Source organism: Colius striatus, chromosome 13, assembly GCF_028858725.1.
Source record: "Colius striatus isolate bColStr4 chromosome 13, bColStr4.1.hap1, whole genome shotgun sequence".
Lineage (NCBI taxonomy): Eukaryota > Metazoa > Chordata > Aves > Coliiformes > Coliidae > Colius > Colius striatus.
This window is the reverse complement of record NC_084771.1, coordinates 8,815,201-8,841,023: the sequence shown is the minus strand read 5'-3', so window position 1 is coordinate 8,841,023 and position 25,823 is coordinate 8,815,201. Positions and strand designations below refer to the sequence as shown.

General features: G+C 49.4%; 1 protein-coding gene across 2 annotated transcripts in view; it reads right to left on the bottom strand.

Annotated features, from left to right (window-relative positions):
* The window catches only part of PAK3 (p21 (RAC1) activated kinase 3), a 65,895-nt gene extending 41,807 nt beyond the window's left edge, over positions 1 to 24,088 (bottom strand). For both annotated transcript variants that reach the window (XM_062006970.1, XM_062006971.1), the window contains exon 1: positions 24,017 to 24,088. The gene's annotated coding sequence lies outside the window, so the exon portion shown is untranslated. The remainder of the gene's footprint in view (positions 1 to 24,016) is intronic.
* Between the last annotated feature and the right edge of the window lie 1,735 nt (positions 24,089 to 25,823).

Genomic DNA, 25,823 nt, shown 5'->3' with positions numbered 1-25,823 from the left:
CAGCTTTGCAAAGGTAATTTGAAGATGCAATGCTCGCTCTTTGTTTATAAATATACCTCCTGCAAAAAGAGATTCTATTACTTAGTTCTGTGGGCCAAATTCTGCTCCCAGCGACACTCACCCCAGAAATCAATGGTGATGTAACTGAGAAGGATTCTCCCTAGCTATTGAGTACTGAGACACTCTGCCTGTTTAAGTACTCACTGAAGGTATTTATACAGGACTTCCCAGCCCAGCTGCAGAACTACATCTGCTCTTCTACATCTGCATGTTTACTTGCAGTTTTCTTAAAGTTCATTTGAAAGAGCAGGGAGTGAGTTGTACAGGAGGGCTGCAGCTGAGGTATCGCTGACATGACAGATGGCTGCTCTGCACAACTCAGTTGAAATACAGTACTGATGCCTTTTTGATGTAAAAGAAACAGAGGCAGATTCAGCATTAGCTAAAGCACACACAATTCTGCCTGGGCACTCAGGGTCCACAGTGTCCCCTGGCTCTGCTGACGGGGACGACACAGCCACTGTGCTTCAGTGCCTTTGGGAGTAAAGAGGTCTTTCTGGGACCCTCCTCACATACACGTTACAAAACAACCACTGCACCCCTTCTTCATACAACCCTGAGAGAAGGCAGCAGTCACACAAACTACAGAAGGAACTAGAACCCTAGAAACCACAGCAATAGCACTTCACTTTCATCCTGCCTTTCCTACAACTGTCTCAAAGCACAATGCAAACATTGGCCAGTTAAGCCTCCCTGTTCCCCTCACAGGCAGGTAAACATGCTCTGAGCTCACAAATTATTCCAACTGAGTCATTTCTTTAATGAATGTGCTCTCTGTTTCTGTTTGCAAACACCTTGTAAGGAGCTTATGACTTCCTCCAATGTATTCATTTACCCAGAAGTTATCCTCTGAAACTTCCTACAAGTACCTTCTGGCCTCTGAACTTGCTGTTCCTAAGCAGATCCCTGTGTGGAGGGGATATGCTGAATTCAGGTTGTATCCAAGCAAAACTACCCAGGTCACAGTGACTTCAAACTGTTTTCTAGGATGGGATAAAGAAGCTTCTGTTAGGCATTGCAGCATTAAAGAGTTTTACTAAGTAACTTCATAACACTGGTTTAAAAGTCACTCTTGACAGTGCACTTGCAGCCACAGCAGCAAAAAAATAATAGAGAAGGGCTGTGAATGCAGTAGCTGTGAATTTAATAGCTCTGGCTATACATTTCTTCAAATTTAAATGATTTTGTCCTTTTTCTGGACCTCGGGAGTCACCCAGTTCCACTGCAAAGAGCTGGGGACGGACTGAAGCAGCAGAGCTTGTCACAACCCATCAAAGTACCCTGCAAACACTTCTTTTTTTCCCCTGGCTTCATTTCCATTTAACAGCATTTTTCAGCAAAGGGCCTTCAAACACTTAGTCTACCTACCCACCTACGTTCCTTTCCACAGCTCTTTCAACTCTTTCTCTGAAAAGTGCCGATGCAACTACAGGCGACACTTGCACACAAAACAAAACACATCTGACTCATCCCCCAGCACCCTTCAGCCCACCTGCTTTAAGAGCCTCTTCCCACTGCTGCCCTGCAGGACTCCCAGTACCCAATCCCACTACAAAGGCTTCCCAGCTTCTCACTTTTCCAAGGGCAACAAGTATTGGGCTTGCCCAGGTTTTTACAGAGCACCTCCCAGTTCTCCTCTCTGTACAAACCCACGGCTCTTCAGGCTGCAGTCCCAAAATAAGGGATTATTTCTAAAGATGGCATTATTTCTGCACCCCTGAAGCCAGTGCTGTGTGTTAGGTGTATATTTAAGGGCTATGCTTAACCAGTGCTTAATATATGGCATAACATGATCAAGGATAGCATAGCTGCAAGACACTGTGGAAGGAAAACTGGAGAGTCAAGCCCCCGAGGGATGGGGCTGAGCCCTTGAGCACAATCCCAGCCCAATGTATTTTCTTTGTGGATGTTTCTTAAATCACATCAAAACAAAAGCAATGGGTTCAAACTGTGCTGCTGCTGGGATCCTGGCTGCTCGCTACACCACTGCAGCTTTGGGATGGTTACATGACCTGGGAGGGGAAGAAGTGTGTGTACAGAGGCTGTGGGGCAGTGAAACAACTTTCCACAGGAAACTTTGCCCAGGAATTCACTAATCAAATGAAGCACGTTCCTATGGGTTCCACTCAGTGAGCACCTTGCAGTGGCACAGCCTCAGAACATGGTCACACCAAAGCGGCTGCAGAACAACCCAAAACACAGAACCATGTACAGAAACAAGCCAATGAAATGGGGAAGGGGGAGCATGGGTAGTATGTGCATGGTCAAAGCTCACCTGCCAGGAAAGTGCCCCTGCCAGGCAGCCTCTTGGGCATTCTGGTTTTGAAGACACTGACAGATTTGAACACTTTCAGGTAACTATTTTGGGTAGGAAATGTGACTTGTGTTTATCTGACAAAGGCAGGGACACACCATACCCTGTCACCAGGACACTTCTGCCAGCCAGTCAGATGTGGTGAGCTCCCACCATCCTGGCTGCCCTCCTGTTGGGAAGAGCCACCAGCACCTCTATCCCCATGTGCCCAACCCCAGATAGCTTTGGGAGTATTTTTGTCATGTAGTTTTGACTCGTGATTTGAAACAGAAAGGTTGTGCTCTGAGCCACTGAATCTGGAGACCTGCTTAGACTGCCAAGGCAATGGATGCTGCAGAAGCAGCTAAAAGAGGAAGACATTAAGGATACCAAAAGATGGGAACTCCCAGAATTATCTCCATGTGCTCATGGCCTTTCCCCCTCTTCCCCCTTTTTCTTCTTTTAATACAATAGGAAACATTTCTCTGGGGTTGAAAAGAAATAATGAAAAAGTACCTAGAAAAGACATTCATATGCAAGAGGAAAACCTAACAAATATGACCACTCCCTCTTCTGCTTTTTATTTACACAGCTGAAGGGCTGCACAGGGCAGCAAGGGATGTCTCAGAATCAGCTGTGCCTGTCCAATATCCCTCATTCCACAGCATTCCATTCCTTGCCTACACATGAAAGTGTTTGTGTGAAATCAAGTGCAGATTTAAACCACTGCAGAGACACTGAAATAATTCTCCATATGGATTGCATTATTCCTACCTCAGAGTTTAAGCCTCAGGTTCAGTTTTGTTCTCCAGGTATTCAAATGGAAACCAAGAAAAGCTACTTATTGGAGACACCAACACAGCAACGCCCCAGCACAGCAGCATCCCAACCCACACCAGCAAAATGCACCAAAGAAATGGTTGTGGCCTCTTCCTCTCCAGACCAAGAACTGGTTTGGCCTCGAGACACACGTGTGCAGCTCTCCAGGAAGCCAGCGAGAGGAGGGGATAATGTGCAGACCACAACTCCTCTCTGCTCACGCACTGGACTGTGCCCCACCACACACATGAAGGCCAAGCCTATAAGCACCCACCACACACCTGTGGGACAGATGAGGAAGCAGCAAGAGAATAGCAGGAACTGAAAATGATAGTTGCCATTTTCTAGCACCTTCCAGTCACCTTTCGCTATCCTTAGTCTGTGAACTGAGAAACTTGATGTGGTAACACTAAACCTCTGTGAGAATGAATCTGACATTTCAAAGACTTAAAGCCAGCACAAGATTGCCAGGAAGAGTCAGGAGGGGAACCCCACTCCAAGAAGGAAAAATAAAGAACAGGGAGTCCTCTGGATGCCTCCAGTTCTGCTGCTGGGCCTGGAAACAAAGACCCTATAATCAGCAGAGCAAGAGATGGACTTCAGGCCTCCAAATGTCACGAGGAAAGACAGAGACCAACACCATATGAGATTTGCTGTACTGATCTCCCCAAGGCACTCTGGTATGTTTGGAAGGACACAGTTCCTGCCTCCACATAAGGAAAGGGAGAAGTCCAGGCTGTCACATGCCTTTCACTCAGGAGGTGGATGTGTTCCAGATTCTACATCATCTCTTCAGGGCACTAGGGCAGGAAGGCATTCACATTCCCTTTTACTTCCCCAGGGACAACGTTTTGCCTTTTATTCTTTGCCAGGCCTTTTATTTCCAGCTGACTACCTTCATGCATCTAACATTCACCTGCTGCGTTAGTGATCTTATGATGCGCAGTGGCAGCTCTACCTTGGGGGTACTGTGGATCTGGAGCAGTCAGAGGGGCAAAAGGAGCACTTGCTGCACCCACCTCTTCCCAGTTGCCAGCTAGACCCTGGCTTCAGAGCAGCAGGGTGGGAAAACCAGGAGAAGAAACGTACAACGTTCCTAAATAGGTCAGGGAAGAAATGACATCTATATGCAGAAAGCAAAACAAGAGCCACACACCAAATCTGCCACAGCGGGCTGGTATTTTCCAACTGCTAAAACAGGTATGAAAGCCTCATTATTCAAAAGAATAATCTTCTGCTCCAGAGCAGTGCTCCACGACTCCACGTTACAATAAGAAAGCACTTCACCATCCTCTTACAACCTACATGAAAAAATATAGGGGTTTGGTGAATCACTTTTCCTCTGCACTCATCCACAACCTCCTGCATAGAGGCTACAACCAGTCCAGGACCAACCAACCTCCCAAAATACGGTGGCATCCAGGAGTAAGGACATCCCAGCCTCAGTCACTGTAAGGTAGGATTCTGGAGTCAGCAGGGACCCCTCTACTTTTAGACATGGCACTATGTGCGTACTACAAACCCTAGTTAGAGCAACTGGTGGGTAGCTCATACATCTGGGTTCCATTCTTGTTTCCTGAAAACCTTCACTAGAACAAACCACTCAGCTGCTTTGTAGACCACTGATGCCTCACCTGAAAAGCCTGGGAGCACATTTGCAAGTCACTGATGCAAAAAGACGCAAACTTTTTGATACAAGCAGACCAGGGACAAGCCACATCTGTTCCCAACACATCAGGGTACTCCCGTCTCTGAAGGTCTCTGCACTCAGGGCCATCTGCACTTGCTCCTTTGTAAAGCTTCCATTGCTCAGCAGGAGTTTCTAGAGCAGCCTGAGGTTCTAATCCAAATCCCTACAGAAGTACAAACTCCCAGAGCATCAGTTGACACTAATGCAATCTTGTGTCAGGTCAAAGAAAGCACCAAAAAGAAGGAACCATCAAAAAGCACAGAAACAAGTAAACAAACAAAACAGCAAGGGAGGAAGAAAGAGGACAACAACAGGACCCAAAATAGATTCCTTGTGCCAGGCACACATCAGATTTATGGCATAAAAGCTTTGCAAAGAAACTTGCTCTTAAATGAGCTCATCAAGGTTTACCCTGGTGCTGGCTGAAGTCTACTACTGTCTGACATCCCATTCTTTCTATTTCTAACCTCAGACCTGAAAACTGAAGCATATTAATTGATCATTTTGTGAGGCACAAAGTGACAGTTGCATTGTTATCTATGCTGCAAGAAGCAAAGAAGGCTGAGAACTGAGAGGACAACACAGAAGCAGTATCCAAGGACACAAATGTTCAAGAAAACCTTAACAGTTCCTCCTGTCTTTATCCTCCAGCCACCACAAACAAGAGCCAAAGGTTTGGAGGTCCCCAGACGTGCACCCACAGGTGGGCACTGTCAGACTAAATGAGCCTGACTTAAGGCACTACTGTTCAGGCAAACCTATAAAGCAGAGAAAAGAATAAATGCTTTGGTTCCAGGGCTGTGACCATGTCTGTGTGTTTCTAGATACTAGAGGTCCCCTAGTGAAACAGGTCACACCTGAGACACACACCTTTCCAGATTACAGGGGAGCCTGCCAGGATCCAGGGAGCATGAAAGAGAGTGACAGGCCCAAAGAGAGTATTTACATCACGTAGGAATGAGGTTAAAGGAGCCCAGAAAGCACAGAGAGACAGACTGCCTGAAAACAGAGGCTTTGTGGCCCAGAGCACAGGGCAGAAAGACAGGCCAAAAGGAAAATACTCAGCTCAGAGCAACAGGATGAACAGCTACAGAAAACAGAACACCTTCATGAGGCAGTTTCTCCAGAAAGCAGCTAACAAGAGTGACTGCAGAGACTGAGGATGCTCCTGTGAGAAGAAGGATCTCTGCAGTACAATCCCAGCAGCCGAACAGGCTCTGCTAAAGAAGCTGCCAGCCATTCTACAGCTATGTTTGCTGCTGTGCCATTAAATCAAAGACCAATTCGATTCCAGCTGGATTGCAGAGCCAGCTGCAATGATGAAAGGCAACCTTGGACTGGAGAAATGCCACCAAAACTTGAAAACGTAGAATAAAACCCCAAATGTTCTGAGGTCAGTGGCCAAATATAAGCTCTTGATAAAAAAAAAGCCTCGGAAAACCTGAGGCATTGTCACCTTGACAGAAGCTCACAGACAGAACCATCCACTGCTTGGCAGCAAGGCCATGCAAACATGAGATGACAAACATATCTGATTGAGAAACATTGTAATTTTCAGGTGAATGTGTCTCTGGGAAGCATTACAAGACAAGAGGCTTTGATTTAAAAAAGCAGAACACAAAAAGAAAAGAGCACAGAATATACTAAACCAATTAAGAGACTAACAGGTCACGAAGGCTAACTGTGACCCTAGAACTATCACAGAGCAAGCCTGTTCCTAGGGAGCTTAATTCCTGGCCCTGCATTTAGCCCCGAGGCCTTTAAAGAAATTCTTAGAGCAAAGGATACAATGAGCACTTTGCAGGGTACTGAGCTGGAGAAGCTCTGCAGACTCTGACCCAGCACTCTGAAGTCTGGGAACATCTGAGGCCACCAGCACACACTGTGGTGATGGGCAAAGTGCCAAGGGGCCAAGAACCTCCATCCTGGGGCTCAAGGGTTCCTCAGCAGCAGAAGGTGGGGTCAGGGTCATCTCAGGAAGCACAGCCAGACAACACAGCCTGCTGTCTCCACTAAGCCCAGCAAGGCTGGAGACAGTCACAGCCAGGGGCTGGGAACACAGGTAACACAGCCCCAGTTGCTGTGCTGGAGACCTAAATCAATCCTCACCTCTTGAGCCACTCCAAGAAGCTGCTCTACAAGAAGTTGTTTTGCTGTGATTTTGTGTCAGCTCCTCCCTAATTTACAGCCTTAGGCAGATGCCTCCTCATCCCTGCCCAGTCCTGAGGTACCAAAGTCCTACAAAGCAGCGCACAGCATCACCAAGATGCCTTGAAGCAAAGCCAGCAACAGCAAGTGACCCATCCCGTTTACCAGCTGATGCCTAACAGCTCACAAAGTACATTTGCTCACACAGAAAAGGGGTCACCAGCTATGCTGCCTGGAACGTGGCATTTCCATCCACACCTCACTGGTCACCAGCACTGTCTGCATCACAAGTCCAGAGAAAGGACCATGAAAACAACCCCAGGGACTACACCCAAGGCAAATGCCATTTCTTTTTTTCCCCTTCATTGTGGTAAATTTCAGAGGGAAACCTAAAAGCAGCCTCTAGGGAAAGGCAGTGACCACTGACCCTGTTTGTTTAACTGCTATACCTGAACGAAAGCATCCTCATCCTTTTCAGAGATGAAGGTTCTTTTGGAAAAGTAACAACCTCTTCCAGCTCAAACAGCTCTTATTTGCCACCAGAAACAAAATCAGATAATAAAACCTTCCTGTGCCAGAGAAAACATTTGCCTTGCACTAGATAAACGTTCCCAAGGTGCAAAACTGTTAAGAAGAGAAGGTAGAAGCTGTTTGCAACTACACACCTCAAAGCCAGCAAGGAGAGGAAACTGGATCTCCTCTCTTCAGGAGTAAAGAAAATTGTCACAAAGAGCCACAAATTATTTATTAAGGAGAGTATGATACCATGAGGAAACAAAGCCAAACCTAAAATAATCTTGATGTAGAATTCTCTATCAAGAGAAAGCAGGTAACAGTACAGCGAAGACAGCTCTTCCCTCTATTACCTTTAATTCAATTCTGCTTATCAGCATCATCGTTACAGCTAAAAGTGCAAAGACTTTAACACATTTGGAGCCTTATTCAGTTCCCACTGAAGTCATCAAACAGACTCCAGCAATGCTGTATCAGGTTTCTATGGGCCCTTCCAATGTGAGGAGCTAAACACTCCTTTAAGAACGAAATGAATTCAGCTTCCTTGCCTTTGTGAGGAAAAAGCCCTGGCTGCTTGCCCTTTCTCTGACTCAGCCCCACTTGGCCCAATCCTGCCAAGGACTAAGCTCCCTGTGCTCTGCAGTCAAGGGCATCTCTAAGGCTCAGCACAGGCCACCTGCCACGCTGGGGCCAAACGCCAAGGCGCCAGCCAGGACATGCACAAAGCCTGGGAAGAAAGCAAGTGTGAAGGCAAAGCCACAGCTCAGAACGGGCAGCCCTCTGTCACCTTCTGTGCAGGCCAGGCCCACAAAAGTCCTGCTGTACCACTGGGCACACATCTCATTCAAGGACCTGAGTCTAATTTGGGCCAACACAGAACGGTGTGCACACTTGAATGAGCCTCTGCTGGGAAACGGGGGCCACCACACCATGGTTTACTGCCATCACACCATGGTTTACTGTCATCACACCATGGCTTATTACTATTTAATTATCTTCAGATTCAATTCAGCCCACAACAGCTCCTACATAAACACAGCACTTTACAGATCTTGTTCCCATATTACTTTCTGTGTTCTAAAATGTTTTTCTTTCATTATCTGGAAAAAAACCCTACACTGAATGTTTACACCCTGTGAAGCGTCATTGAATCTTGTGTTTACAAAGGTCTTCACCAGTTACAAGTAATGAAACTCCTTGACACCATACAGGTGGGTTTCAGTAACAGCCATCCCTAACTCCGATAATCTCAAAGCACTTCTGAAGTGATCAGTGAACTTTCATTAGACAGATCACACACTTGTCTGCAGAGCCAGGGCCCTGGGCTTTCCACTGCCAAAAGTCTCAGCCTTTCAGCCTAAATGAGAAAAAGCACTAAAGCCAGACATTGCAGACTGCACTCCACACAGCCTGTGCCAGCCAAAGCTCCCCCTTGGCATGCAGGAGCAGAGCAGAGCTTACCTGAGCTACCCAGAACACAGGCACCAGGCTGCAAAGAGCTTACAAATCAGGAAATCGATGCAGAGAGATTAAATTACCACTCCAAATTGCCTTAATAAATCTATGGATGTAAAAATGAGATAAATTAACAAACACACCACCACCTGTGTCTAGCATCCACCGCTGGCAGCTGTAAGCTCTCCAGCCAAGAAATACAACTGGAGTTCCCAGATTCTGCCCCCTGGACACACAGCAGCCAATATATCAAATCCATATGCTGAATTAAATGGTACAGAGTATCTCCTGTACTCCACAGAAGAGCAATCACTGCCAGCTGAAGACAACGACAGCACAGTTGTCCTTTGCCCCAGTGTACTGCTTCGCTTGTTAGCTGTCCACCATCCAGAACAGCCCAGCCCACATAAAGATCTGCAGAAAGGCAACTTTATCACCCTCCTGCCCTGAGCCATCAGGTGGTTTGCAGCACAAAGCCTTACCTTGTAGAGATGCATACCCTCTGATACTTTTACTTTGCTGTTCTGACATTCAAACACTTGCCTGCAGCTGTAGGAGCAGGTGGTCACGTCACTTACTGAGTACTCTTCAGTGCCAGATGCACTGACCACATCCCCTCTGCACATTTGCAGCCTCTGGTCCCCTCCAGCTACATCACTCATTTCTTTCACAAACCCCATTAATTCTGTTATTGACATCCCCATAATCTCTGCTGTTCTCAAGGGGAAATAAGGTCTTTTTAAAATACAACCTTCAACATCTAAATCAAATCCCAAGATCAGAAGGGCTTCTCCTGTCCTGTAAGGAGATCCCTGAGCAGGAGCAAGGGACCAAATGCCAGGAATCTGATGTTCCCTTCTGCTCTGTAACTGACTTACCATGGGGACTCTGGCCAATTGCATAATTACAACTTGCCTCCATTCCCTCATTTCTCAGTGGCTACAAGTATGCTGTAACAAATGCCTGGTCACCTGGGACTGATCCTGTACTTAGGACTCTGCCTCCCTGCAGGCACATCGCCATCCAGCAGGCACAGGCCGTGCTCCTGGGACAGACAAGGTCTCTGACTGGAGCTGCTCATGAATTTTTCAGCAAGTTACATGTCAGTGGCTTGAAAGACAATCTTTTCATGGGAACACAGCACTGTTCTGGTCCAGTCCAGAAGGACGTGTCTCTGGATGAAACAGAGAGAGAACAGCATTTATGTTCCCTCAGACAGCAACTGAAGAAAGTGTGGACTTGGGGCTGTGAGGAGTGGGAAACCCAGGTTCCATTCAGGCACCAGCCTGTCAGGTACCCTGGCAGAGGATCCAGATTCCCCAGAAACAGTTTTTCCACTCCTTAGTGAAAACTTTTTTAATAGCATTTCTTCCACTCCCACTCTTTTCTGCAAAGTCTTGGTGCCAAGGAGATAGAGAATCATTTCCTACCTGGCCCTATGACAGGGAAAGAGCTTGGGTTCCACTTAAAGTGGTGCTGCCTATGCACAGTGACTGGGTATCTGAGCTGGGCTCTCAAGAGTCCAAAGCCGTTAGAATCTCCATTTAACCTTCCTCCAACAAAGAACCAGCCTGCTGGCCACCTCCCAGGGATTCTGTGCAGGTTATTAATTAGTTAATGGCTGGAGAGTGCTTGGAAACCATAGAAGGTGAGGTATTGCTGTCATTTCCCATTATTATGGTGGCTCTCTGACACACAGGCCACAGGCAACTTGGATCTGTCCTTCCTGTGAATCTGTGGTGCTGGACTCACCATGAATCTGTTCTTCCAAGCACAGCATGTGAGTTACAACAAACAAACGATGATCTTGGCCTGGAACCTTCTAAGAGAGCTTTGGAGATGGGCACAGGGCCACATGCTCTTTACATGCAAATGTAGCCATGTGACTTTGAAGAAGCCCCTCTGCCAAAAGCTACTGTTCACCTAGAAATGCTGGCAGAAAAGATGTGCCTGTACTAAACCATTTATATGCAGCATCTGCTGACTTAGGCTGAAGGGCCATTGAAGAGATTTGGGCTAACTGTCCAACTGCACAGTGACAGGGGCTGAGGCACACATGTTTGGTAACCCCTACCAGAGGGAAGAAGGTCACCAGGACGTGGATCTACTGGAACTCATCAGCTTCCCCTTTGGCTTCTTCACCCAAGCTGACACCAGGGAAGACACTGGCCAGACCCTCCTTAGAAAGTGTTGTATTATAATCAACATCTTAATGCCAACATATGTCAAGTGGGTCTAACTCTTTCAGCAGCCAGTATTACTTGACAATCCAACTGCACAGAATGGATTGAAGCAAAGGCTGCAATTGCACAAGCAGGTTCACACCAGTGTCCACAGCATTTGAAGCAGATTTGTAACAGGCCCCATTCAGCTGGTTTTCTGACAAGCCCAGAACTTTCTCCTCCCAGACTGACAGATCACCTTGATTTCTTTTTATATCAAAAGACCAAAGAAGCATCTGCTCTGCACCAAAGCTGTGCTTGCAGCTCTTAAAAGATGCACCCAAGTTGGCTTTTCCAGCAGGCCCATCAGCACAGGACACAACCCCCTCCCAGCAGCAAGTGCCTTCCTTGGAGCAGCCAGAGGAGAGAGCTGCAGTGTCACCTCATGCCTGGAAGAGAAGACTGCAGTAGTTCTGATGCCCCAGGAATGACACATCTCTGCCCTTTACCTATCTACCTCAGCAAAAAAAATCTGCTTTGATAACTCCCTGGCATCAGCTGCCAAAACCCCAGTTTGAGTGCACGTCAGTGCTGGATATGCACACGTCAGAAACTCCTGGTTATCATTCAGCTGTCTCAGTCATCTCCTTTTTTACCAAACTGTGGCTATAGGGTAACACCTCCATTTCTGGATACTGCACCTTCCCCAAGGCCTTGGCAAAATATGCAACTAACACTGGCAGAGAATGGATAAGGGCTGGTGAGGTCTGTTAGTGAGGCACAGACACTAACACAGAAACGCAGCTTCACAGGCAGTGAGATCCTGGGTACCAGAAACTCTGTGCAGTGCAGTCTCAGGCAAAGCCCAGGGAAGGGAGAGCCCGAGGGACAGCCTCTAAGATGTGGTTCCAGCATCCACAGCTGGCCTAAATTTTACTCCATGCCAGGAAGCTGCTCCTTTCTCACAGATGGCTGCTGTTAGTGAGCACTGACACCCACCATGGAGTAAGTCAGCATGCAATATTAATAGTACCAATGAGAAAATTATGAGCCCACATCAAAGCACCCAAAGTTGTTTTTATGACATTTGGCTTTGAGTGCACAGGGGAAGGTATTACACTCAGCTGAGCATGTTTAGAGGACTTTCTTTTCAAGTTGTGATTTCTGCACTTTCCAAACACACATGCATATGCAGAATGACCCCTTAAGGACAGGGAAAAGCTGCTGTCAGCTATAACTCAGCACATCACAAGTGAAGTAATAAAAATCAATGCTGCTCTGAAATTTAGCCTGGTAGACAAGTCAAAGCTATCATAACTCAAAGTTCTGCTGTGACCATGGGTTTTGACTACAACACGGTCATTCCCTTGGAATCTGGGTCCAAGGGTTCTGCTGGAATGAAGCAGAAACAAACCAATCATGCAAATGAAGTACTACAAACTTATTGGATACAATTTCTCTAGTAAAAGAGCATCATGAATTAATCTGATTTAGAAATCTCCCTCCACTGAAACACTGACATGGGACCAAAGTTTGTAGAGCCTGGTCTCATCAACAGAGGCAGCACGGCTGAAACGTGCACGAACATGCTGTCAGCACTGCAACCTCTACGAGAAAGCTCTTAGATCTTGGATTATAATCAATCAGGGACAAGTGCAAAGCACAGAAATCTCATCATGGGGATACAGCAACTGTTACTGATGCCCCTTTTGACTAGAACAGGTACTGCCCAGCCACGGCTAAGCCTCCACAGAGAGGCACAGCTCCATCTGAGCTCCTCTGCTTGCACTCCAAGCAACTTGATGCACGAGTCTGCTTTGATAGCTGCATGTGAATGCTTTGATGGGCATGTGAACTTGGAGCTGTGCCTCTGCCAGCACACCCTGTAAGGTGTCCATCACAGCCCTGTCCTGCTGACAGCTAAGGGAGTCTATCACTTCCAGCTTGGAGGACACGTGCTCTCTCACTGCAATGCTCTGAACAGCTATGAAGCATGGCACGACAGCAACAGTGAAGTAAGTCTTCCTGTGGCTCTGGATGTGTTTCTTTGATAGCTCTGCCACTTTAACATCCACCCACAGTGAGGGCCTGACATCTTTTTAAGTAGTTTGTTGAGACACTACAACCTGATGACTCAACTTAGTTATCTGTCTTAATCTGCAACAGACTTGGAGCTGCATAGTAAAGTACAACGGGCTATTTCCTCTTGGAGCAGGTGAAAGATAGAACCAACCACTACTACATCAGCTTTACTTGCTCTGCTCAGTTAACTGCTCTCATTTTGACTCAAACCCTGTCCATATTCTATTGACTATTTGGGCAAAATAGCCAAGATCCAAGCCAATCCCATCTTACACGTGTGCAGCCTCCCTGTCTTCGCTGGCGCTCAGGCCAGACAGTTTGAAATTACATCAGTGGCATCTTGCTGAGCTGAGATGGCATCACCTCAGGTTACATAGGAACACAGGCCTGGGAGACACCTGCCAGGTCACCAAGAGCAGTCCCTGCTGCCTGGGCAACCACGGCACCTAATACCCTTCCAAATGAAACAGAAATAGTTATGGACCATAGTTCATCAGGCACACTCCAGCCTGGCCATGACTGATACAGTGTGGTGTAAAGTGACTTGGGGGAAAAAGTACACAGACACATCCAGAACTGGAAACTGCAGTAGGCAGGGCAGCAAGTCAGTCTAATGGCCAGGCAATGGGACAGGCAGCAAGACAGCTGGGTCCTGCTGTTGGTTCCCATTCCGACCCGTTCCACCCAGTGGCATTGCTCCATCCCTCAGAGTTGGACCTGAGACCAACATAATGATGCCATCCCTCCTTTGTATATTGCTTTTAGCTCTACAAACAAGAAGAGGGATACAAGAACTATTTTTATTCACACAATCTCCCCAGCAGGTTTTCAAAGCCCATTTTAAAGCTCTCCTTTGCTATTCAGTCTGTGGATAATTTGCTACCTGCACCTCCGTAAAGTTTAACCTGTCAGAGCCTGGTAAAGGTGTAATTTCATCCCCAGGTTCTTCTGACTTGAGACTCTGGATCTTCTCTTTGTGGATAAAGTATCAAAGCAATTTCTCTGTGAGACAACAGCCCTTTGCATCTCACAACACATGCACTCTCTCAACACAGTTAACAGGCCAGAATCAAAACTTCTGCCCTCCCCTTGTTTCTCCTCCCCCCCCCACACACTTTAAGAGCAAATACAGATGAGAACGGTAGACAGAGACACAGAGAGAGGATGGTTTGTCCTACAGGCACAGGATTACTGCATCACGATGTAAGGACCTTGTTCAGAGAGGAAAAAGGCTACTTACATGACAGCATGAGCTGCAGGAATACCAGCTCCTTTCCAGCAAAGGGTAAAACAATGTCCATTTACAGTTATGCTGAAGAAAACGTAAAACACTTGTCCAGTGAACTGGAGAGAGAAAGAGCAACCTTCAGCCCAACTGGCCTCCACAGAGCCTCTCTCCAGATACACACAACACACTGAATCAAACGAGCAGGACTGAACAGAACAAGCAGGAGTGTTGTTCAGCTAAATGTGCACAGCAAGGAGATGACATTCTGCTTTCTATGCTTTGGCATCTTCAAACACCCAAGAGTCCCCTCTACCCTCTACCCTCCAAAGGTGCAGGGCAAAAACAGCCACTTCTGTGTTTTGTTTCAGGTGCAAAACGCTACAGAGCCAGGCATTTCATTTGCTCCCTGTGAAGACTTCACGTTTGTACTTCCTTTGAATGTTTTCTTCCTCACAGACCAACTGGAGTGAGGAAGGCCACATGCTGCCTGTATATGAAGCAGTCCCATGAACAAATAACTTGAGGCCAGGCTTGTTTTCTCTCTTTAGCCAGCATTGAGTGAAGTCTTGGTCATGATTAAAACACCAAGGCTGAGTTGATCACGTTTATGACTCCAGATTCCTCAAAGGGATTTGTTCCTAACGAATTTTCAAACCCTATGAAAATAACAGGCATGGTCTTTATCATTTAAGACATTGTATAGGAACACTGATGCTACTGCCCTGGTACAACACACTTATTTCACTGCTCCATATTCATGTCTCACTGCTGTTATTCAGCTAAAGTGAAGCATATGTTATTAAAGCCAATATTCACCAACAGATGCTACAGTTGTGTAAGTAATATAGTCCTTCTATGTAAAACCAGGCTTCCAATAGGGAAGAAAAAGACATTTTGCAAGTCTTAGCCTGCCAATGGCAACTGCTACAAGTCCTGCTTCCAGGACAAGAAAGCCCTCCAGTTACCCCAGATACTTGCAGCGGTGAATGCTGAGCTTGTCTGCTAACTTTTCCGAGCTCAGTGGAAACCCTACAGCAGACACAGAGAGCTCTGAGTCTGAATTGGCACCAGATGCTTCAGAAAACAAGTGAATTTCATTTTGTTACAGGAACACGAGAAGGCCAAAATGCTTTATTTGTCAGCACAGGAACAGTCACTCATCTGAGAAGATGAATATTCTGTCGGAGTTGTTATAAAAGAGACTCTTCCAAGGAAGCCTCGCGCTGAACGGCGCCGTGCGCCAGCTCACAGTGCCCTCTATGCCTGTGTGCCGTGACAGAGGTATTTGCTGTAGCATAGGAACAGCAATGACAGCCTTCAGACTGGAGCATGGAATATAACTTGCAGCAAATCCCAGCCTCTGAGGAAGAAGTCTAGAACATCTCCTTGCTAGCTCAAAGGCCAACTCAACGTCACGCATCTACTGCAGCGGTTCTTCTCAATTAACCAGGAAGAAGTGTATTAGCCACACATCAAAACTGCATTGCAGCTAGAGCTGCCAATTACTTATGGCAAAGAGGGAGGCTGATTCATTTGATGGTATGTGGGCCTTGGCTGGAGTTTTCCCAAAACGTTACAAGAAGAAAACCTCAGTGAATCTCCCCCTCATTGCCACTCCTTCCTCCCCCCGGATCACAGTCAAGAGGCCTGTGCTTGCAAAAACAACATTTCCTGCAGCATTTTTTCCCTCCCTTCAAATCACTCTTTTTCTAAATTCAGACAAAACACACAGCAACTCCAACTATGTTTGTGTATGATCTATATGCATGCAAGGACACCCCTCCCAAAGATACACCAGCGAAATGCAACGTGAAGTGTCTAAAAAGCCTGTAAGTCCCCAGGCCTCAGACAGTCCCTACACATTCCATTATGAATCTCACTGTGGTAACTTTATACCACTCAGCTCAGCAACTAGTCTGCTATGGTGGCTGAGCAGGGAGTTGGAGGAGGACCTTGTGTTTTGGCTCAACACAGTCACAGATCAGGAGACTTCTGCTCTACACAAGCAGGTCCTGAATCCAAAGCCTCTCACCAGCTCCAGGTGAGTTTAACATCTAATGCACCAGGAGTAGCAGTTCTTCATCCAACACTAAGCTCCACCACAAACTGCCCTCATTAGTCACCATGGACCCAAATTCTATCATTTAGGCCCTTACTGGCCAAGGTTTGTAAGGTCCTTGGCCACACCAACACCCCTGTTCCTCACAGCGAGTTCAGGACACAACAACTCAATCATATCTGCGTCTAACCGATACTCCATTCATCTGCCAGCGCCTTACCGATGGCCTTGGACGTTTGACTTCATCCCTGGTGTTCCAGCATGTCTGACATGAATCAACTTGGTCCTAGCCCCTCTGGAGCACTCAGACCCTGCCCTAATACATCTCTGGTTTTTCTCCAGGCCTGACTTTTAGCTATTTATTGTAAGCCTTTAAAGCAGCTTTCACAGGAAATATATTTTGAGACACTCGTTTGAAGCATGCACCTACTGCTCCCTGCCTGCTGCCACCAATGTTCATCATTCAAGTGAGCACACTGGGAGGGAGCCTGGGCCACCCTTTCTGTGACAAGAGGGACCAGCAGCAGCCAGCTCCATGGGTCACAACACATGGTCTCACCGACGCTGCGGGACACACCAGTGCAAAGCATCCTTTGCCTGACAATCTCACCAACAAAAGACATCTCTCTAGTGAGAATTTAAACTTTAGAGGCTGTTTGGAATATGGAAAAGCACAATTTGTATCCCTCCTTACCCAGGAGTAGGGCTGACTTTGTGTTTACCAGACTGCTTCCCGGAGTTCACACGCAGCTGCAACTCTCAATGCACAAGTTCTGTTCTGGTATGCCTGCAAATATACTCAGGATAACCACTCCAATAGACATTCCTCAAAGAGAATCCCACACCTTCAACTGTACCCATGAGGTCAAGCTCTGCCAGGCTGCTGGGACCAGTAATGCAAGCAACCATGAAACCCAACTCAAGAATCAGGTAACTCACTTCTTGCACCATCTGTGGGCCTCGAAACTTCATTCATATGCTGTTGCTCACTAAGTAAGAGAACTTACCACACCAGGGAAACTACCTCACACCCTGATTCCTTTGCTGTTCCTTCTTACACAAAGAGGCCTGGTCTTCACCCTGAGTGTCCCAAGTGCTCTACAGACCACAGGAGGAGACAAGGGCATGCCCTGAACAGTAAGTTTCTCAAAAGCTCCCACCGTCTGCATAATGGATCGTGGCTGTAGGAAATGTCCCCTAATGAGAGGCTTTGGAGACATTTTACTTCAAAAACACACAATAGTACCAAGAACAGCATTTCAGTATCACTATAGTTTTCTAGAAGAAGGGTCCAGGACACAACCTCTGTGTGTTAACCAGCAATATATTGCAGGAAAGAATAAGGCTTCACTCAAAACTGTTTATTCCTTCTGAAGTGCTTAACATTATTCATTAAGGCCACCCAAGAGGAGAATTCTGCATTCCCCTACTGCAAGAAGTGGAGAGTAAGAGGAGCATGGAGAGGTGTGGGGCAGGATGTGGGGCAGAAATGAAAGGAGAAGACCGTCCATACAGATTGCCACTCTAGATACTTCCAAATATTAGCCCAGCTCCTCGTGGTCTATGCATCCTATGAAGTGCAAGGTGCTTCTTCAAACAGAACAGGGAGGAAATTCTGACTGTTTTGGTATTTTTTCTCACTGGAAATCTTGATTTCCAACTTGACTTCCCAGAGCCTCTGGAATGAAGAGATGAGAGTCACAGCACTGCACATCTAACAGAGACTGTATCTGCAGGAAATAACCAGCATGCCAACCTGAGCTGGCTAGGCTCACTGAAAACATCAAACAAGGATGTAAGCAGCTCTCTTCTGGAGCAGGTAAGCATCACTTCAATTGCTGAAATATTCATGCCCCAATAGGAGCTGTGGTATCAATGTCTGTCCCTGATACAAACAAACCTGAGCTCAAAGCTTGACAATCTGTGTTGTGCAGACAGGAATCACAATTAAAGGCATTTTCCAAGCCTCCATTTCTGCATGCACACATTTGACAGCTTTTCTGGTGACACTTCAAGAACATCCCAAATCCAAGTCCACAATCTTCCACCTGGGAGGGCTGGAGACATTAAAAATAGTCTCAGCAGGTGCCCATGATTTAAATAGTGTGATTTCCACTCTTCCCTCTCAGGTTTACCATGCACCAGCAGTCCCGTGTTTCATCTGGGGGGTGGCTGGGTGCACCTGATAAGGATGAGCTGGCACCTGGGCACTGCAGATTGAATCAAAACTCCCTGCAGAGAAGCACCTGGGAAATTTGCTCCTTCACAACAGGGAACAGAGAAAGAGGAGATAAAGTGGACAACATTAAGCCTTTCGGCTCCCCTTGAGGGACACACACTAAAGTACTTTCCAGTGCCCTTCCCAAATAAAGCAACAGCAATTCCATGCCAAAGGGACAGGGACTGGGTGGCCACAAAGCTGCTGCCCCTTCGATCCCACTGTCTGGAGAAACGAGCACACTCAGGGGACATGACAAGAAAATGGTTTGGTGTTCCCCATGGCACGTGCAACCAGCTGTGCATGCACCCTGCTCAGCACTGTGAGCCTGCTGAGGTGCCAGAGCATTTTCAGCACTTGATTAGAAAGAAAATGAGAATGGTCCTTGTCTGGAGTCTGTGCTGTACTGCAGTTTTGTTTCAGGCTCAGAGGGGACCTGAGGCTGGACACAAATGACGTTGCAGCACGTTGTGTTGTGGGAAAACCAAGCACAGGTGTGTGCAGCACGTTGGATCAAAGCACAGCTGTCACCAGGGACACCATTTAAAAGGTATCCCTTTCAGAAGTCAGGGGGTCATACCAGAATCTCTGTTTCCATCTCTTCTCGCCTTGAATTATGAAGAAACATGTTAAAACTTTCCCAGATTCCTTGAACATGCTTTTTGGGATCCGAACTGCTTCAACTTGCTTCTGATGGCAACAAAGTGTACCCACTACTAGAGCAGAAGGAGTAAGGGAGATGTATCCAACCTTAACTTTGCCGTTTCGCATCCTTGCAAGCCTTACCCAGAGCTGTACTGGAGTGTCCTGCACCTGTACTACCCAGAGAGCACCCAGACCAGCACTGTCACATGGAAGCAGTGCAAACTACTCCAACTGTGTCACAGACAGCAAAGACTCCAGGGCACAGAAGTGCTTTGCTCTGGATCATCCAAGAGTCCGTTGCATCTGTCAATATGCTACTAGACAAGCAATTGACAGTAAAAAATAATGTTGGGAAATGAGCCCATTGAATATATAACAGCACTATTTTACCCTTGAATACTTAATGCACACACTCATGATAAGTCATTAGAACAAGACAAACCAATGGATAACATCTGCTCATGCTAAGCAACATTGATGGCAGAGCCTCCTCAACTGAGCAGGACATGGCTCTGTTTTGAGAGGGACATGATTTCTATGTCTGCCTCTGGAAGAGGAGGCGGGAGACTGGACATGAGAGAACCCAGAGGCTCACCTAGCCCAGTGCTCCAAGAGTCAGACTTGGCAGGTAGGGCTGGTGGCATGTGCTGATGAGAAGATCCTCCCAAGCCAGGAGCCAGAAGACCTGGAGCACTTGTAAACCCTCCTGTCCCTGCCCAGGGCTTCCTGAGGTCAAGAGCTTCAGCAGCTGGGGACATGAGACTGCAATAGCAGGCAGTGGGACTGTTGGGTAGATGATGCGATGCTTGCCCAGAGCAATGTCCCATTCCTGCCATGTCCTACTCAGCTGAAGGGGCAGAGGCCACCTTGCAACCCAATCTCCTGTCTCAGGAAACACAGCAGGCCAACCCAGAAACAGGGCAGTGCCAGACCTGAGTTGCATCTCACCGACTGAAGGTGCAAAAAGCAAATCCCTTTGCTATCCCTACAGAGCACACCCCATCAGCTGCACAGGAGCTGCTGACCTTCACCTGGAAAAGATCTCCAAAACACAAAGCACCAAGATGAGCCACTGGCAAACCACAGATACTTCTGCTGTATGTTTCTGTTACAGAATTACTGCTAGGAGCAGGAGACACACCAGCGACAGCAGGTCTGAGACAAGACAGTCACATCAGCATTTCCACCTCTGCTGACCCAGGCCCAGTGAGACCTACCAATCACCACTCAGCCTAATGCTGTGCTTCAAGTATCAGGCAAATCAAAGCAAACATAGAAGAAACAGAAGATACCCAAGCTCAATTATTTGCATCTGAAAGGTAAAAAAAAGCAAAACAGAACTGCAGGAGGAAAATGTGAGCTAAACAAAATAGCATTGGTGAGCAGAAAGGTTTGTTTCTGCAGGTGAAAGTTAATTCATGCTTCTATCTCTTTCCTCCTGGTGCCCTCCCCACTCAATCACTTGGTTTCTCTGCCCATTAAGTTCCTAAGAGGAAAACTTCACCTTTTGCAGGAGCTAAGGCAGGTAATGAAAGAGGAGGATCACAGTGTGCTGCTGCCTGCCCTCTGCGCAGCACAGCAAGGAACAGAAATCAGTGCTCACACCAGCTAGGCACAAACTGACAGCAGTGTTAATGTCCCAAAGTCACAGGGAGTCCAACCAGAGCAGAAGCAGAAGCCAAATCTGGCAACATCTCCCCCGTGACAACCTCTGTGCAGACACGGCTAAAATGAAGGAAGAGTTGACGGTAGATCTGAAAATCTTCCAGCTTCCAGGCTGGTTTTGATTCCAGAACACTGGCAGGTCCAGGGACATTTGCATTCAAAGTCACAGTTAAAGTATTAAAAGAAAAAGAGCAGAAAGCTTCTAGGCAAACAGGAACTGAAATGGGACTATCATCATAAACCAGCTCTCCCCTAGGAGCAAATGCTGCCAGGCCAGGAGAGGGCTAACACAGGAGCTGTGTTTGTTATGGTGAACAGTATGTGACAGAGCTGAATTTGTCTCACCTATCCCTGTAACCGTCTGCACAAAGTTGCAAAGAAACACGGGAGGCGGAGGAAGATGACCTCCTGTGCCAAGCTTTGTTTTTGCAGACCCTGTGAGCTGGCTCTGGACACACAGGATAATTTGTACTCCAACTTCCACACGCTTTTAAATATTGAGTTTTGGTCAGATCCTTACAGAGAAATTACCCAGTGAACAGTGTGCTTGGAGAGCTGAAGCCCTCTTCACTGCAGTCAACAGCTTCCATGGGACCTCCCTACACATGGGGCTTGTTTAAAAAGCACAAAGCCCCCCATCAGACACTCCCTACAAGAAGCTGTCTTCCTCATGCTAAAGCCCTGAGGGGAACCAAGCGTGAGCGCAGTGCCTGTGACAATCCAGGCAGCTCACCCTGGCTATTGCCTCCTGCAGCACTGCTGCCACAGCTGCCTCCTGAACTGTTGCTGCTGCAAGCGGTGGCCTATGAGGCTAGAAACTTAATCCTGTAACAGGAGCTCAGGGCTTGCAAGAGCTACTGAGACTTACTTTTAGTTATCCAGAGTCACTCGGTGAAGAAATGCCATCCATGCAGGTCTTGGTTCAGGGCACAAACTCCTCTGCAGCCCAGAGGCAGCTGCCTTCAGCCCCCCCACACTGGGTCTGCCACCAGCTCCTCTGCCCAACCCCACGGTCAAGGAAGGCAGCTGGAGCATCGCTGCCCCTCATCAGCCCCTCTGCTCACTGCAGAAACCCCAGGCTCAGGGCAATCCTTCCCCTCCATGCACATAACCTGTCCCTCCAGCCTTCACTCCACAGCCTTAAACAACCACCAGTCCATGTCCCAGGCCTAAAACTGATTATCCCTGGTTCCTGATTTACTTTGCTTTCTGCTCACACCGTAGGGTAACCTGGCACTGAAACCTTTCCTGGAAGCACGAGGCTCCTCTGCAGCCATGTGCCCTACTTCCATGTGAGATGGGGCAAAGGTGCTTGAAAAACCCCAGTGCAAGCAGACCCTGCACTGAGTCCTGCTCAGGGGCCACTGTGGCTCCCTCCTGCTGCCCGCTGCCCCAGCCCCAGGCAGTTGCCGTGGTTGGGGCTATGTTCCCAGCCTCCTTCTCTCACTGTGCTCCCCTTTCCCACTCTCCACCTGCACCAGACACTTCCCCTTCACGGTCTCGGCTGGCCTCCCTGCCCCCTCGGCACAGCGGCCTCCCCCAGAGCTGCTCCTGTCCCCAGCCCCCTCCTCCCGGTCTGACAGTCTGGGAGAAGGTGGATTCACACAAGAGGAGGAGCCATGGAAGAAGATCTCGTCTCACCATCCCCTCGGGCCGCAGCACTGCCTCCCCTCGCCCCGTCAGGCAGCAGGTAGCAGCCGGGCTCAGGCCCTGCAGCCTCCCTCCCGACAGCCCAGCCGCCTCCTCGCTCCGGGCGATTCACGGCAGCCCCGAAGTCACCCAGCAAAGCCCACCGTGAGCCTCAGGGCTCTCTGCACTGAGCGTCAGCACCGACTGTGCCCACAGCGAAAACAAAAAGCGTGCTCCCCTCTCCCACAACCTGTGCCCGGTGTGAAATTAGGGCAGGGGAGGCGTCGGGAGATGAGGGCAATGAAGCTTTTAAGGGCATTCTCCACACGGGTAACCAGGCTGTTCGCTGTGCCCATCCCAGCAAATGGAGGCAGGCGGGGAGAGACAAAATCCAAGCCCTCCAACACCCTTTGGGGCTGCAAGTCCAGAAATAGCCCTGCTCTTTCCAGCTCAGGCCTACAGTCTCTTTCAGATGTAGCTCGCTTTAAAGCCGTGGCTTTGCCTCTCTGAATTCCCTCACCCTTCCGCGTTAAACACACCGGCGTATTTAAAACACGGCTCATTTCTGGCACCGGTGAAAACTGTCCGGATGACCAAAAAGGGGGCACTGAGTGCCGAGTGCCCGGCCCACCGGAGGAGGGAAGCCTCAAGCCGCCAGGCATCCCGCCGGAGCCTTTGCTCGGCTGGCTGGTGTGCAAGTCTGGGACAAAGGGACAACCCAGCACAGGGACCGGCTCCAGTGTGGCATCAGGCACCAGCGTGCGTGTGCAGGGCAGAGACCACCCTTCCCTCCCTGCATTTCGGGAAGAACTTAGCAGGCGTTTTTAAAGGGGTCGATCGGATGCGGGTCGCCAATAAAGAGCGTTTTTTAAGCACAGGCAGAGTTATTTATAGCCCAGAATGTCTCACTCCCCTGCAGAAGCGCGGCCCAGCACTCCGCATTGTTGGAAGATGGGGAACACGGGCACCGCGGCAGCCTCGCTGGCCGGAGTCGCGCTGACACAACTTCAGAGCCGGCGGCGGCTCTGCGGCTGGCGGCCACGCCGGGAGCTCCCTCCCGCAGCACACACCGCTCTCCATTTCCAGATGCCGCGGAGGCTGCCCGGTAACACAGGTGTCACCGACGGCAGCGGAACCGCGGAGACGCGAGACAACCCCGCGACGGGGAGCGGCGCGGCCCGGGCCGCACGCACCTCCTCGCGGCCGCACACCCACCCATCCTCCCACCCTCCGTCCTCCGCGGTACCCCCCGGCCCGGCCGCTTCCCCCCTCCCCCCCCCCCGCCCGCAGCGGCCTGTCCGCGGCGCCGGGAGGAGCCGGGGCGCGGGCGCCGCCGCGAGCCGCCGTTACCTGCCGCTGTCATGCTGCACCGGCCGTCCCCCGCCGCGGCCCCGCGCCGCCGAGGGCACCCCCCGCCCCGCGCCGGGCGCAGCCCAGCCGCCGCGCGCCCGTCCCCCCGCGCCGCCGCCGCCGCCGCCGCCAATCGCCGCGCGCGCCGCCGCGCCCCGGCCCGTGTCGTCACCCGCCGCCCGCCGCGCCCATTGGCTGCGCCCGCGCGGCTGCGGCGGCCCCCTGCACGCGCGAGGCCCGGGCGGGCGGGCGCGCGGCGGCCGATCTGCCGTTTTCAAGGCAGCTGCGCGAGGAAAGAGCGGCGCGGGGGGGTGCCCGCCCCAGCCCCTCCCAGGGTAACCCCGCTCCGGCGACGAGCGGCTGCGGCACAGGCACCGGCGCCCGGCTGTAGCCAGAGGTGTCCTGACGAGGCGTCGTAACGCCCCTCGGTCCTCGTCGGCTGAGAGTAGGAACCGCACCGTTGAATTTTCGGGTCGCCCCCAGCTGACGCCGGGCACGTGGCAGCCAAGCGTGGGAGAAACCCACCCGGAGCCAGGCTTGCGAAACCGGCCCCAGCCCCTCCTGCAACTGAGGCCACTTCCCTGTGAAGATCTCCCAATGCAGCAGAAGGAAAATGTCCCTCTTCACGGTGCGTTTTCCCCTGCTCCTCCCTTCCTTCTGAACTGTTTCCCCAGGCGGAGCGTGGCCCTGCTCCTGTGAGCTCAACTCCTCCATGCGAGGTCTGAAAAGTAGAAACAGACCCTGCTTTGATGAGGATGAGCTCACATGCACAATATTTCCAGAAACAAAACCAAACCAATCTGCAGACAAACATGACTGATTTTACAACCTCCCCAGCAGAGCCTCGGGGCCACGGACATGGCCACAGGGCCAGCCTGGGAACATGAGCCTTGCTCAGAGCTCAGCCCTGGCTTGGATCTCATCCCTTGCTCAGAGCTTGTCCCCTTCTTGGAGCTTGCCCCTTGCTTGGAGCTCAGCCCCTTACATGGGCAGTGCCACGGTGCAGCAGCCACGGGCAAGAAATGAAGACTACCTTGCGCTGGCTGCTATTGCCAAAGGTAAGGCGAGTCACATGTAGTTCCCCAAGAGGTGATAACAAACCCTCCCAGCCCCACCACACAGCATGTGATCTTCTCTGACCATGAGTGGTCACGTTGCTGCCTTAGAGCACATTCAAAGGACAGGTTCTCCAGAAGCAAAAGCACACTGAGTCACTCGGCCCACACTGCCGTGACAAGCAGTCCCTACTGAATCACTGGCATCCCTTCCTGCTCTACACTGAGGTCTCACCAAGGTTTGCTTCCCCACTACGAGTCAGCTCTGCAGCTGTTGGTGCTGTTTCCACCCCTGTCTAGAAATATGCCCATGGATGGGCGATTATCAGGCTCCCCCAAGGCCAGCAGTGACTACATACAGTGAAAAAGCAAGACCAGATCCCTGAGTCTCAGCCTGGTCCAAAGTCACGACTGTCTTGGGAACCGAGAAAACCTTACAAATATTGACAGTGCAACTGACAGTGGAGTTTGTCCTGAAAATCACTGAGGGCTTTTAAAAGTTGGTGCTTTGTGGGCTGGCCTTTGGAGGCCCCTGAACCTGTGCTATTTCAGCCTTCCTGTGTTCTCCAGCTAACAAAACCCCAATAAGTAAGGAAAAACTCTTTCAGTGTTGAGGTGAGGGAGCCCTGGTGTGGAGGCTCCTTTTCAGGAGGTTTCAAAACCTGCCTGGACACGTTCCTGTGTGACCTGATCTAGGTGGGACCTGCTTAAGCAGGGGGGTTGGACTGGATGAGCTCTAAATGTCCCTTCCA